General features: G+C 42.2%; 1 pseudogene; it reads left to right on the forward strand.

The window, feature by feature from the left end:
* The first annotated feature begins 5,074 nt into the window (after positions 1-5,074).
* The window catches only part of LOC117366830, a 43,863-nt pseudogene continuing 33,650 nt past the window's right edge, over positions 5,075-15,287 (forward strand).

A 15,287-nucleotide genomic window follows, 5' to 3' on the forward strand; every position in this document is an offset into this window, starting at 1 on the left:
GTAATGTGAAGATTTACAGAAAATTGGATCCCAGATCGTTGATTGATAAGCAAGAAGTCGATTGAAGTGTCTTTTATAATGGCAACTTTTTACGGAAGGAAAGTCAAACATAATTGAAATTCTTGATGAACGTCTTGAGACAGGAAAAATAAAATGCTTCACCAAATAAGATGTCGACAGAGTGAGTCGCGTCTGCGAGTGTCTCCTGTACGCTATCGGCAATTTTTTTCCCTACTAACATTTTCATACCTTTTGCTATGCCTAAGCGCAGGGATAGACAGAGGGGCGTCCTTCCAGCCTCCTCTGTCACTTTGCAGTCGCAGCAGACGGCAATAACTTCATATGTCGTCTCAGTTGGAACGGGCTTATCCGCAGACCGAGGGGGGCAGACCTCGGTCCTGGAGGGCGAGGTGTCACTCAGCCCATTGGGACCTGGAGTTCCTCCGCGGCCCGAGAGGATGTCGGGGACGCTGTCAGCAGCACAGGAGGCGCCGGAGCTGATTCCTTCGGCGGTGTTGCAGATTTCACCCCTGACCCGGACGAGATACATAACTTGCCAACTTCTTTACAGCCGACATTAGAGGATGGAGGAACTGAAACCTGCATTGAAGCAGAGAAGGAGAAGGTGGAACCCATTGGAGTAGTTCCCGGTACAACTTTTCTTACTCCTTTAATAAGACCTGAAGTGATAGACATGGAGGCCATTTGGAGTGGTTTGAAATCATTGAACAAGGTATGCTCTCATTTTGTTACCTCAGTTCAGAACACTAATATACAATTTAAGACTTTTGAAGAGAAATTTCAAAAACAGTCCAACAGAATAGACAATTTAGAAAAATCAATGGTAGAAGTGAAGGCTTCAATCAACTTACAATTGAAGGAAAAATGTTAACTAACTAGAAAAATGAAAAATCTGGAAAATGCAAATAGGAATTTGAACCTTAGACTTTTAAATTTCCCCATTTCCAAATTTCAAACACCAAGAGATTATTTCATTCCTTCTTATAATTAGTACTAAAAATTTCCTGAAAATAATATGCCACCGTTACAAAAATTATATTATTTGAATATTCCTAAAGAAGATAAAGGTAAAGGAACCATAACAGGAGATTTAGATCTCATTGCTATGTTGGAAACATCTCAACAAGAAGAAATAATTACCAGAGCAACCTTATTGGTAACCTTCGTTTTTCTCCAGGATAAGGAAGCAATTCTTCGTCTATTCTATAGGACTGATAATCCAGAATTTCAATATTTCCTGATGTATTGAAATGGACGCAAGCCAGATGGAAGAAATTCCTGGCTTATCGTCAGTTAACTTTGAGTATGGGAGCAACTTTTCAGTTACGTTTTCCTTGTAAATGCTGTGTTAGAATATTAGATATGTATTTTATGATCCTGACCAGTTGAATTTTTTTCCTTGAGGGTAAAGCAGTTGGGAAAACTTCAGATCCCTCCATGGAACCTCTTAACCAGGAAGAAACTTAATTAAATCCAACTGTACTCTGTAATGTGATTGAACTTTTCCTGAAAACCAACTTCCTTTGGAGGTGAAGGATCCTCTCTCTTTAGATTGTGGACTTTGAACTTAGTCATTAATGTGGAATTATTTTATAATTTTCTTGTTTTGTTTCCTTTTCAATTGTTCATTTCTACTAAATTGTTGCTTAACAATTTGTAAAAGCATATAAATAATAATTTTTTTTTTAAAAAAAGCTTCACCAAATAATTGGGGGGGCCATGCCGTGCAGTATTTTGAAACATAAACAGCCTAGTTTAAAAAACACTCTGGCCTAAATTATAACACCGTACTTCACTTGTTAAGCAACTTTTCCATAAAGGAAACTAACTCCCTCTTTTACAAAGGTGCACTAAACACGTGCTAAATGCTAATGCATGCATGTTATCCTCTGGACGTGTTAGCGGTTAGCCATGCGTTGATTTAGCGCGTGCTAAATCCGCACTAAAACACTTAGCGTGCCTTTGTAAAAGAGGGCCTAAGGCACCCTGTAATAGAATTATTCCCCACAAATTTTGCTTATTATGATCTGATTAATCATTTTTTTGACAAATGAACCAAAGTGATATACAATAAAACATCAAAAATAACAGTAGAGATATCTCTACTGGATAGGAGTGTCATTTCAAAAAATAGGACAGTCAAACACTCAGAATAAACAGTCATTCAACATATCAGTCTGGATATTCTAAACATGCACAGCATGCCTTAAAAGAGTAAAATAATACCCCTGCCGATATCTGATATCTTGGGCCCGCTCCTTTTCAACATATTCATAGGGGACCTAACTCAGGGGCTTCAAGGTAAGGTAACGTTATTCGCTGACGACGCCAAACTATGCAATATAGTGAGAGACGGCAATTCACCCGATAGTATGAAACAGGACCTACATTTGTTGGAGCTTTGGTCCTCGACCTGGCAGCTGGGCTTCAACGCTAAGAAATGCAAGATCATGCGCCTCGGCAGCAGAAATCCGTGCAGAACTTACACCTTGAATGGTGAGACCTTAGCTAGAACCTCAACAGAACGAGACTTGGGAGTGATCATCAGCGCAGACATGAAAACTGCTCATCATGTGGAGAAGGCTTCATCTAAGGTAAGACAGTTGTTAGGTTGTATCCGCAGGAGTTTCGTCAGCCGGAAGCCTGAAGTCATAATGCCATTATACAGAACCATGGTGAGACCTCATTTGGAATACTGTGTGCAATTCTGGAGGCCACACTACCGAAAAGATGTGCTGAGAGTAGAGTCGGTGCAACGGATGACCACTAGGATGGTCTCGGGGCTCAAGGATCTATCGTACGAGGAAAGGCTGAAAAATTTGCGGCTGTACTCACTCGAGGAACGTAGGGAGAGAGGAGACATGATCGAGACATTTAAGTATATTACCAGCCGTATTGAGATGGAAGAAGAGATTCTCTTTCTCAAAGGACCCTCAGCTACAAGAGGGCATCCGCTCAAACTCAGGGGCGGGAAATTTCATGGCGACACCAGGAAATATTTCTTCACCGAGAGAGTGGTTGATCCTTGGAACGAGCTCCCGGTGCAGGTGATCGAGGCAAACAGCGTGCAAGAATTTAAGAGCAAATGGGATGCCCACGTGGGATCCCTTAGAGCAGGGATCTCAAAGTCCCTCCTTGAGGGCCGCAATCCAGTCAGGTTTTCAGGATTTCCCCAATGAATATGCATTGAGAGCAGTGCATGCACATAGATCTCATGCATATTCATTGGGGAAATCTTGAAAACCCGACAGGACTGCGGCCCTCAAGGAGGGACTTTGAGACCCCTGCCTTAGAGGGTTAAGCCAAGGGAATCTGTCACCAGGAGTGGGATCCCTAGGATAGTAGACTTGGGGGTGGGTCAGTAGAGTGGGCAGACCTGATGGGCTATGGCCCTTTTCTGCCCTCATCTTCTATGTTTCTATGTTTATACTGTTTCAGGATCCTTTGGTCCTAACAATTTTCAAATGCTACTGAGACAAGTTGAGTTTTTAAACCTGATCTTAATTTAAAGACCCTGCATATATAAAAAAAAGGAGGGGGATGTTAGTCCAAAGAAATGGTCCTTTCCCTTGTGCTCTCTTATTATGCGAGATAGGCTTGGGAGAATGAATTATGATCATTAAAAGAACGGAGATGAGCTGGTATATAAGCAATAGTGAGCCTAACAAGATAATCTGGGATACTAGTATATAGATCTTTAAAAGGTCAGTAAGAGAATCCTGAAATTGATTTTGAACTTAAATGATAACCAATGTAGTTTAAAGAGTAGAGGGAAAATATGATCTCTGCTGTTCTTTCAACAGAGAATGTGAATTAGCATGCAATAACTGTTAGCGTACAGCCAGGATAACTGTTATCATGCTGGTGTGACAGCAGGGACTAATTCACATGCTAAGTGCTTGCTGTGTTATGGGATGGGAATGGGCATGAATTGTACATTGCAGTTAGTGCATGATACTTTCTTATGTACCGCTACAAGTGCAAAGAACGTGAATGTATTGACCTATCAAAGGAACAAATAGTTTTTCTGTGTGTGGCGCAGTGGTTGAAACTACAGCCTCAGCATCCTGGGGTTGTGGGTTCAAAACCCGCGCTGCTCCTTGTGACCCTGGGCAAGTCACTCAGTCCTCCATAGCCCCAGGTACGTTAGATAGATTGTGAGCCCACCGGGACAGATAGGGAAAATGCTTGAGTACCTGATTGTAAAACTGCTTAGATAACCTTGATAGGCGGTATATAAAATCTGAATAAAACTTGAAACTATGGGAACATGCCAGAAACATTGACACATTTAGACCCTAATTCTGTAAATGATGCCTAAAACCTAGCTGCCGAAGAATGCAGCACATAGCAACTGTCAATCTTCAGTTAGGCACCATTTATAGAATCATACCTACATTGGACTTAGGCATTGGTAGATGTCAAAATCCTAGGCACCCTCTATTTATGTCAGGGTTTTCTTGGCCTAAATATTGGCACCTAGCCACAAAACACGCTCAAGATCCACCCATGAACCATCCATAACCATGCCTATTACCCAAGTAATTTTAATTTTTATTAATTATGAACTCATTTTTGCTCACTAATGGGAGGGGCCTTAGGCACCTAGGCCCATCAAGGCCTTAGGCCCCTCCACGGTACATCCCAAGATACACTGGGAAGGGGAAGGCCTACCATTGTGACAAGGTGGGCCTGCCAGACAGAGAGTGTAGACAAAAAAATATGGGGGGGGAGGGGTTCGGGAGGTTGGAGATTTGGGGGAGGTATCAGGAATAAAGGCGTCTGGAGGGGTCATGGGTTTGGGGGAGTTGGGGCCTTAAGCAACCTGGGCCAATCAGAGCCGTAAGCCCCTCCCTAGTGAATCCAGGTAGGTCCTAAGGCTCTGATTGGCTCAGATATCTAAGGCCCTTCCCACAGGAGGGGCCTTAAGCAACCTGGACCAATAAGAGCCTTAGGCTCCTTCCCAGAACATCCCAGGAAACAATGGGGAAGAGAAGGCCCACCATTTTGAAGAGGCAGGCCTACTGGACGGAGGTAGGAGGCATCCCGCAAGATGGCCTTCGTAAACAAGGTAAGGAGGAGGAGGATCATCGGGGGTATTAAGGCAGTGGTTGGAGGGAGTGGGCATTCCTTCTACTGTTGGGGGGTGTTGGTGTTGGGGGGGTTACTATGCAGCAGGAGGGAGTAGGCATCTCTCCTGCTGCCGGGGGGTTGTTGGGGAGAGGGGATTTCTTGACTACCGGGAGGGGGAGGGGTTGCTTGAGTACGGCAACATTTTCTGACAGGTCTGAGCTGTCAAGCCTTACTTTCCTGTCAGTGCCTCATCCAATCAGCGCTCAGGCACTAACTAGAAAGTAAGGCTAGGACAGCTCAGAACTGCCTGAAAATTTTGCTTGCAAATGTAGGACAGCGAGGTTAGGGAATCACCCAGCAATAATAGAGAATCACCTGGAGTGCTCATTTAAATATTAATGACCTTGTTTTAATACATTTGCATGGCAGAGTTGGAGACTGCTAGGAAACTTGGAAAAAGACCATGGTAAGCTCTGTTGATAATCCGCTGCTAAAATACATGAATGCTAAACTGGTTAAAGCTGGTTTACCAACCACGCTAAAGTTTTGAGAATCTTTCCCTGAGTTGGTCACTAACTCATGGCAACATGCACAGTGAGAAATCCACCCTGTGATGTTGCAGAGCAGAGTACAGGAATGGTTTGCCATTGCCTTCCCCCATGTAGTGTGTGGCTCCACTATGCCTCTGCTGCCTGCATTGAACCAGGACCTTGCGGATTATAAGGCCGCCACCTTACATCATTGGGGGCTTGTCTGCTGCAACATCTCCCCATCCCAAATCTTACACTGCCCAACTTAGGGTCTCTCAGCCTACAGCACCTGGTATTCTCAGGTGGTCTCCCATCTAGGTACTAGGCAGGCCTGACCAGGCTTTGCTTCCTATAGTAAGAACAGGCCTACTCAGGGCAGCCAGGCCATAGGCAGAGCACCAGAAATATTATCTCTGAGTATACAGTATACCCATGCTCAAGGGTCACCATGTTTTGGCTGTTCCAAAACAAGAAGCCAGAAAGGGCATAATTCAACAAGTCTAAGTACACATGTACTAAGAGGCCATGTACCATTTGCTTCTCTTGTGCTGGATCATGATGGCTAGCCTGTCTATTGGCAGAGCCTGTTCTGATTATTTTTCAGGAAGAAATAACTCTTTTCTCCATTTCTTGAAATATGGGGAAGGTTGGAGAGGTAGACCTAGTATTGATAGGTTCAAGCTGGTAAGGTGTTTTTTGCAGATCAGGTTTTCATCTCATGTTTGGGTCGAATGACCTACTCAGAAGCTTCCACATCATTACTTCAGAGGCCAGAAGTACTTTTCATACATTAAGCCAGTGTTTTTCAACCGCTGTTCCACTAGTGTGCCGTGAGATGTTGCCTGGTGTGCCGCAGGGCCACCATCAGGGCAGTACTACCAGTCCTGCATTCAGGGGCCCGGAGGCAGGGGTGCCAGTAGCTCGCCAAGGCAAAGTGAGTCGATCACCCAGGACTCACTTTGTCTTGGCGATCTAATCTATCGAGCCGATAAGTCTTCTTCTCCCCGACGTCAATTCTGCAGTCGGAGAGGAAGTTCGGGCCAGCCAATCGCTGTCTGGCTGGGCGGAACTTCCTCTCCGATTGCAGAATTGACGTCAGGGAGAGCATGCGTCGGCGTCGGCTTTGGGGCCTGTTATCCATTGGTGGGTCCTGTTCCCCGATGGCAGCGGCAGTGGCAGTGGCTTGGGGAATGGCAGGGAGAAAGAAAGAAAGGGGGCAGGCAGGGAAACAGAAGGAAAGAAGAGAAACAGAAAAAAAGAAAGAAAGGTCAGGGAGAGAGGAAGAAAAAGTTGGGGGAGGGAATGAGGTGTGGAGGAGAGAAAGCATACAGGCTGATAGAAGGGAAGAAAGATTGGATGCACAGTCAGAAGAAGAAAGTGCAACCAGAAATCACCAGACAAGGTAGGAAAAATGATTTTATTTTAAATTTAGCAAAGTGGAGGCAGTATTACCACAGTTTTCAAAGGAATTTGCCCAAATAACTTAATAGTTAACTGGGTAAATTCCCAGAGATGAAAACTTCCCTTCACTTACTATGCACAGTTCTGAATTTATATCTGCTGTCTATATTTTACAATATGGTCACCTTTTACTAAACCGCAATAGTGGTTTTTAGCGCAGGGAGCCTATGAGCGTCAAGAGCAGCGCTGGGCATTCAGCGCAGCTCCCTGCGCTAAAAACTGCTATTGTGGTTTAATAAAAAGGATGGAGGGTATATTTGTCTATTTTTGTATGCTATAAAAACCAAATACAGAGAGAGACTGAGAGCTGTTGACGAAGAGCTACGTGTGTGTCTTTCTTCGATTCCAGCCAGAATATCAGCTTTGTGTTCAGCCAAACAGGCCCAGGTTTCGCACTGAATAAAGTATTTTATAATTTTTCACTATTCTGTTTACTTAATATTTCATAATAAAGTAATTATAAAATACTTTCTTTGTGTTTATTTGATTCCTATTCAAGAGAATTACTTTATATATAGTCAATGTAGGCACAGAGTTAAATTTTTTAACATTTTCTAATGGTGGTGTGCCTCGTGATTTTTTTCATGAAACAAGTGTGCCTTTGCCCAAAAAAGGTTGAAAAACACTGCATTAAGCATTTAGCTCATGCCTCTCCAGTGGTACTTCAAGGCAAGGGACTTTCACGGAACACTGTATTTTCCTATCTCCAGAGGACTTACAATCTACATTTGTACCTGAGGCAAGAGAGGGTTAAGTGACTTGACCATGGTTGACCATAGATAACAAGACTGTGCGCAGCACTTGAGTGCTTTTGTCTAAAATTATACGTTACAGCGGAGAAATCACTCTGTTATGGTTCAGACTCAGAGCCCTTTTTATTTCAGTAATGTTTGGCAATATAGTTTTCTTTTGTTATCAGTAAGACTGTCCCGATGCCTTTTATAGTTTATAGTCTTAATTAAACTTAGTTTAAAGCCACATCATTGCTCAATTGACATTTTGACCCACATCTAGACCATATAATAATCTTGTATCAGGTGTAATTAATAATTCAGTAACAAAATATGCTACTACATCTCTTCTGTTTTATAATTTTGATTATGAATTGTATATTGTTCTTTGGATTAGGAATAGTGTCCAGTCTTAAACTGGCAAGAAAAGATATTTCAATCTTACTTGACATCACAACAATTGCAGATGTCAGCTGAAAATAGTCCTATGTCTTTGGTCAAATTTTGAAGCCACCACACATTAGTTGTAAAATTTCATGCACAGTAACTGTAAAACCTGTGTGGTAACTCTTGGGGGGCATGACTACCATCTTCCCTGTAGTTATCACACCAAACAGACATTTACCACATGGTAAATGCCTTTAAATCATGCAGTAAATACCGCAGTTACTGTGGTTCCTTGTATTAAAAAAAAAAAAGAGTACAGCCCTTCAATAATCCTTGAGCTGCCTCCCCAAACCATGATCAACATCCTTGAAGTACTCCTGATGAGTACCTCCACTCTCCTCAACCTTTAGGGTTATCCCTGGTGGGTTAGTGGGAAGCAGGAGCAATCCTTGGATAAAAAAATGGTGGCTTTGACCTTTAGAGGTAGCTTTGTCATATGCTGCCAAATGAGGACCTACAATTCTTATTTACATTTTGAAAATTGCCTATAGAGGTAGTGAAAGTATTTGTGCTTCTTCAAAGCATGCATATTTTTTTACATAAAAATAGATACAGATGATAATATTTCTTCCTGTGATATTCAGTCACTGGTGGTGAACTGGCTGGGCCTATTCCATACATCGGCATTAAATATCTAGATCATAGGTGGCCGCTGATACCCAGGCAAATGTCCAGATTAAGTTAGGGCTACCTATTTGTTGTTCTAACTATCCGGATACTTACCTGGTTTGTAGACTGAATATTTCCAGTAGCCAGGTAAATCCTGGCATTGCCCTGACCCCACCCTGGAACTAGTCAGACAATGTTGCAAGATATTCAGTAGCACTGTGCAGTTAGGTGTTACTGAAAATCTGGGGATAATCCACTCACTGTGATTTAACTGGGCTAGAGCCTCTTCTGCTTATATTCACTTTAAAAAAAAAATGTATAAAATTATAGCTTATCTTTTGTTTCCCACGGTGCTGTCAGCATGTTAATTATTCAGGTTTTTAGAATTTGTTGCTCACATGAAAAAAAGAAAGTTGATAAATTTCCACTCGCATGAGAGAAAATTTGCTTGCACCCAGCTAATCCTTAGAGGGAGTCAGCGGCGTAGTAAAGGGGGAGGCGGTCCGCCCCGGGCACCATCTTGCTCGGGGCGCCAGCACCTCTCCTCCTCCTCCCCACCTCACTCCCCACTCCTCCCCCTGCCGCATGTGTGATCCTTCCCTTCCCTGTATTTTTTTAACTTTGGCGCAAGCAGCCACCAACTTGCTGCCCGTATTGGCTTCAGCGCTCTCTCTGATGTCACTTCCAGGACCCCGCGCCTAGGAAGTGACATTAGAGAAGAGCGCTGAAGCCGACGCGGGCAACATGTTGGTGGTTGCTTGTGCCAAAGTTAAAAAGGTAGGGGGTGTGTGCACCAAGGAGTGCGGGGGAGGGGCACCACCACCCCGGGCGCCACTCACCCTCGCTATGCCACTGGAGGGAGTGTTGCCTGCAAGTGTCACCTATGTATGGGTACAGTGGGATTTGGGTGGATTTTGGAAGGCTCACATATTCCACCATAAATGTAGCAGTTAAAGTGGGATATGGGCCTGAGTCCCCATGTTTATGATTGATTACCGAAGAAATAATTGGCAACAAAATTTTCAATCCCGTCCAGTTCAGTATTGTTTGAGTTAAACCCTGGATGCACTCTTGGGTTTGATTGTCAAGTCCGAATGTACAAGGAGGATTATTTTTGCCTACTTTTTCATAGAAGGACTGATTTGTCTCTGCTCCTGACGAAAGAATCGAAACGGAGCTCTGTCGAGTGGTAACAGTATTCCTATGGGACTCGGCTAAGTTGGATCATTTTATGGGTACAACATTTTCATTATATTATATTTATTTTGATGACTTTTTTCACATTAAGATAGTTTGGGGGGATTTACAACTCCACATAATTATATTCATTTATTTCCCATTCATTGAAAATAACACTGTGTGTCTTTTTTGGGGAAAAAAGTTTTTGGTTACAGATAATTTTATCAATATTTAAAAAGATTTAAATTAAACAAGACTTTAATGATGTATGGGGTAGGACTTATTTAGACTTATTGTCTGGTGCTAGTCACCTATGGGTTGTCTGCCTGGGGTAAAGAAACTGAAAAATGATATGTTTGGTTTACCCGTACTGAAGTCTGTATATTAGTATTGGATTTGGGCACCGGTGTTTATCCTGAGTGAGATTGAAAATTTTGTTGCCAATTGTTTCTTCGGTTTTTATATACATTTTGACAAATCATAAGTTTTTCTTTGGGCCTATGATTGATTACACCATCCACTAGACCAGTGTTTCTCAACCTGTGGTATGCGTACCCCAGGGGGTACATGGGCCGCCTGTTGGGAGTACGTGGGCTGGCTGCCACCCGGGTTCTCTCCCTGCCTGTCCCCTCACTGAAGCCACCACCACCGCTGCCGCAGATTTCTCCCTGTCTCCCCACCCCACCCCCGAAGCTGCCATACTCCATTCTCCTCCTCCCTCCCTTCCCTGCCTACACTGCCACACTCCATTCCCCTGCCACCAATGCAGCAACAGAGACGGGCCAGGCGCGTGCAGTGACTGCACAAGCAACTAGTCCACAAGCCTTCCCCCCCCCCCACCGACGTCAATTCTGATGTTGGAGAGAAAGTTCTGGGCCAGGCTGGGGGAGTGTGGGGAGGTCATGTCTTCATCCTTCTAATGGTCATCAGGTCAGTTTTGGCAGCTGTTTGGCACTTATTCATTTTTTAAACAGGTTTGGCCCAAATGAACAAACTGTGCCCTGGACCTTTTCTAAATTGTTTGATTATTGCAGAAAACTGTCCAAATCTAAAGCCTGCCCTAGACTCGCCCAAACCACTCCTCTAACACGCCCCCTGGAGATTTAGATGCACTGCAGACAACTACCATAGAAATCTGTCTAGAACATGGGGGAAAAAAATAGCAAATTGGAAAGGTTTAGGAAGAAAAACATGCATCTGCCCCTTTATGCCACATTTTGGATTTTTTTCCTTTTTTGAAAATGAGCTCCATCATCACTTAGCATTGTATAAGTTGCACTTTTCAGGAGTCTCCTTAAGTGTCAGCTCAATTTGAAAACACAGGTGAGCATGATGCTAGAGATGGGACAAGATTTCTATAAAAGGCTTTTGAGCCATTTATGTAGCTAAGAATAATATTGCTTCCCCCTCTTTTTTTTGGGGGGGGGGAAGATTAATGTACCGCTGGCTATTTCTGATACCTTTTTTTCAATAGTACTGTACTCACATTATTTCTTCAGCCTTGAGGCTCATTAGAATTATGTCCTAAGTAGCTTCTTACATCTGCACTCTTTGAACTTCCCTTGACTGCTAATTAGTCCATATGAGGCAGGAACACTGAATTCCACACACACACCCCCCTGCCCTGCTGTTTAAGGTCTTTGTGAAAGAACCCACTTCCCAGTCCTTGCATCTGATTGCCTTCTATGGTGAAGAAACTGCCTCTGGAGAAGCCAAGCCCCTTCAGCAATTTGTGGAATATCAGGGCAAAAATGAAGGTGAACCAATGCTCACAGCAATGTGTGTTGTTTATTTATGCTACTGTAACTAATGGAGTGAATATTGTGCTGCACTTTTCCAATTTCTGTTTTTTTTTCCCCATAACTAGTTTTTTTTTTTGTACTGCACAAAGCTTTCTTAGAGGTCCTTTCACTAACCTGCAGCAAAAGGTGAACATAGCATGCCTTTTTTTCTGCTTTTTCTACATTAAAGTCCCAGCGCTAAAAAATGTTATATCAGAAACCTCATATGCTGTTTTTGGGATTTGTGCACTGATCCTACATAATGCACCTTATATTTTTGCCCTCAGTGGTGACTTATTTCACATGAGCATACTTGCAGTGACTCATGACTCACCTCACTCTTCACTGAGCTATTGTATTTTTATTATTCACTAGCTGATGCCCCGGCGTTGCACGGGTATTTAATTATAGCAATAACACTGTAAATGGATTCAAATAAAGATACTTTATAGTGGTGAATGAAAATAATTTTTTACAGCATAATAAAAAGTACAATATTCAAATTATAATGTGAAATATTTGACAAAATGAATACAATACAACTAACGCAAAACGTGATTATAAACAACAATTTTAGTTTCACCTCCTGGAGCAAGAACATATAAATTCTTGGGTGAACCCACCCTTGAGCAAGCAACATAGAGTTGTGGGCCGTGAGACCCCCAGAACATATCACCCCATGTAGTGAGGGAACTGCATACCAAGTTTCGTTCAAATCGGTCAAGCCGTTTTTGAATTACAGTGAGAACGGCAGCTTTTTACATTCTTTCCATTGACATGAATGGGTGAAATCTGATTTTATGTTTGTAGCTCCGCCCATGTGTGCAGGTGGGCTGCGAGACCCCCAGAACATATCACCCGAGGTAATGAGGGATCTGCATACCAAGTTTCGTTCAAATCGGTTAAGCCGTTTTTGAATTACTGTGAGAATGGCAGCTTTTTACATTTTTTCCATTGACATGAATGGGTGAAATCTGATTTTCTGTTTGTAGCTCCGCCCACGTGTGCAGGTGGGCCGCGAGACCCCCAGAACATATCACCCCAGGTAGTGAGGGATCTGCATACCAAGTTTCGTTCAAATCGGTCAAGCCGTTTTTGAATTACTGTGAGAATGGCAGCTTTTTCCATTTTTTCCATTGACATGAAAGGGTGAAATCTGATTTTCTGTTTGTAGCTCCGCCCACATGTGCAGGTGGGCCACGAGACCCCCAGAACATATCACCCCAGGTAGTGAGGGATCTGCATACCAAGTTTCGTTCAAATCGGTCAAGCCGTTTTTGAATTACTGTGAGAATGGCAGCTTTTTACATTTTTTCCATTGACATGAATAGGTGAAATCTGATTTTCTGTTTGTAGCTCCGCCCACGTGTGCAGGTGGGCTGTGGGACCCCGAGAACATATCACCACAGGTAGTGAGGGATCTGCATACCAAGTTTCGTTCAAATCGGTCAAGCCGTTTTTGAATTACTGTGAGAATGGCAGCTTTTTACATTTTTTCCATTGACATGAATGGGTGAAATCTGATTTTATGTTTGTATCTCCGCCCACGTGTGCAGGTGGGCCACGAGACCCCCAGAACATATCATCCCAGGTAGCGAGGGATCTGCATACCAAGTTTCGTTTAAATCGGTCAAGCTGTTTTTGCGTGATCGCGGCACATACACACATACATACACACATACATACCTCCGATTTTATATATATAGATAATCTGGTCAGATAAAATTTCATTGTTTCTTACTTATATTTTGCAGGTGGATTTTTTTTTTTCAAAATACATAAGTAATACAACTTATCTTTTGTTCTTGTTGATTATCAATTGTCAAGGAACCAGCAACCTTGACCATAGTCCTTTGAAAACTGATAATTGACAAGAAGAACAAAAGTTAAACTCTCTCTCTCTATATATATATGTACTAGCTGATGCCCCGGCGTTGCACGGGTATTTAATTATAGCAATAACACTGTAAATGGATTCAAATAAAGATACTTTATAGTGGTGAATGAAATTATTTTTTTACAGCTTTATAAAAAGTACAATATTCAAATTATAATGTGAAATATTTGACAAAATGAATACAATACAACTAACACAAAACTTGATTATAAAAAACATTTTTAGTTTCACCTCCAGGAGCAAGATCATATAAATTCTTGGGTGAAGAGACCCCCAGAACATATCACCCCAGTTAGTGAAGGATCTGCATACCAAGTTTCGTTCAAATCGGTCAAGCCGTTTTAGATTTACTGTGAGAATGGCAGCTGTTTACATTTTTTCCATTGACATGAATGGGTGAAATCTGATGTTCTGTTTGTAGCTCCGCCCACGTGTGCAGGTGGGCCGTGAGACCCCCAGAACATATCACCCCAGGTAGTGAGGGATCTGCATACCAAGTTTCGTTCAAATCGGTCAAGCCGTTTTTGAATTACTGTGAGAATGGCAGCTTTTTACATTTTTTTCCATTGACATGAATGGGTGAAATCTGATTTTCTGTTTGTAGCTCCGCCCACATGTGCAGGTGGGCCGCGAGACCCCCAGAACATATCACCCCAGGTAGTGAGGGATCTGCATACCAAGTTTCGTTCAAATCGGTCAAGCCGTTTTTGAATTACTGTGAGAATGGCAGCTTTTTACATTTTTTCCATTGACATGAATGGGTGAAATCTGATTTTATGTTTGTATCTCCGCCCACGTGTTCAGGTGGGCCACGAGACCCCCAGAACATATCATCCCAGGTAGTGAGGGATCTGCATACCAAGTTTCGTTCAAATCGGTCAAGCTGTTTTTGCGTGATCGCGGCACATACACACATACATACCTCCGATTTTATATATATAGATAATCTGGTCAGATAAAATTTCATTGTTTCTTACTTATATTTTGCAGGTGGATTTTTTTTTTTTTTAAATACATAAGTAATACAACTTATCTTTTGTTCTTGTTGATTATCAATTGTCAAGGGACCAGCAACCTTGACCATTGTCCTTTGAAAACTGATAATTGACAAGAAGAACAAAAGTTAAACTCTCTCTCTCTATATATATATGTACTAGCTGATGCCCCGGCGTTGCACGGGTATTTAATTATAGCAATAACACTGTAAATGGATTCAAATAAAGATACTTTATAGTGGTGAATGAAATTATTTTTTTACAGCTTTATAAAAAGTACAATATTCAAATTATAATGTGAAATATTTGACAAAATGAATACAATACAACTAACACAAAATTTGATTATAAAAAACATTTTTAGTTTCACCTCCAGGAGCAAGAACATATAAATTCTTGGGTGAAGAGACCCCCAGAACATATCACCCCAGTTAGTGAGGGATCTGCATACCAAGTTTCGTTCAAATCGGTCAAGCCGTTTTAGATTTACTGTGAGAATGGCAGCTGTTTACATTTTTTCCATTGACATGAATGGGTGAAATCTGATGTTCTGTTTGTAGCTC

Source organism: Geotrypetes seraphini, chromosome 1 (assembly GCF_902459505.1).
Source record: "Geotrypetes seraphini chromosome 1, aGeoSer1.1, whole genome shotgun sequence".
Taxonomy (NCBI): Eukaryota; Metazoa; Chordata; class Amphibia; order Gymnophiona; family Dermophiidae; genus Geotrypetes; species Geotrypetes seraphini.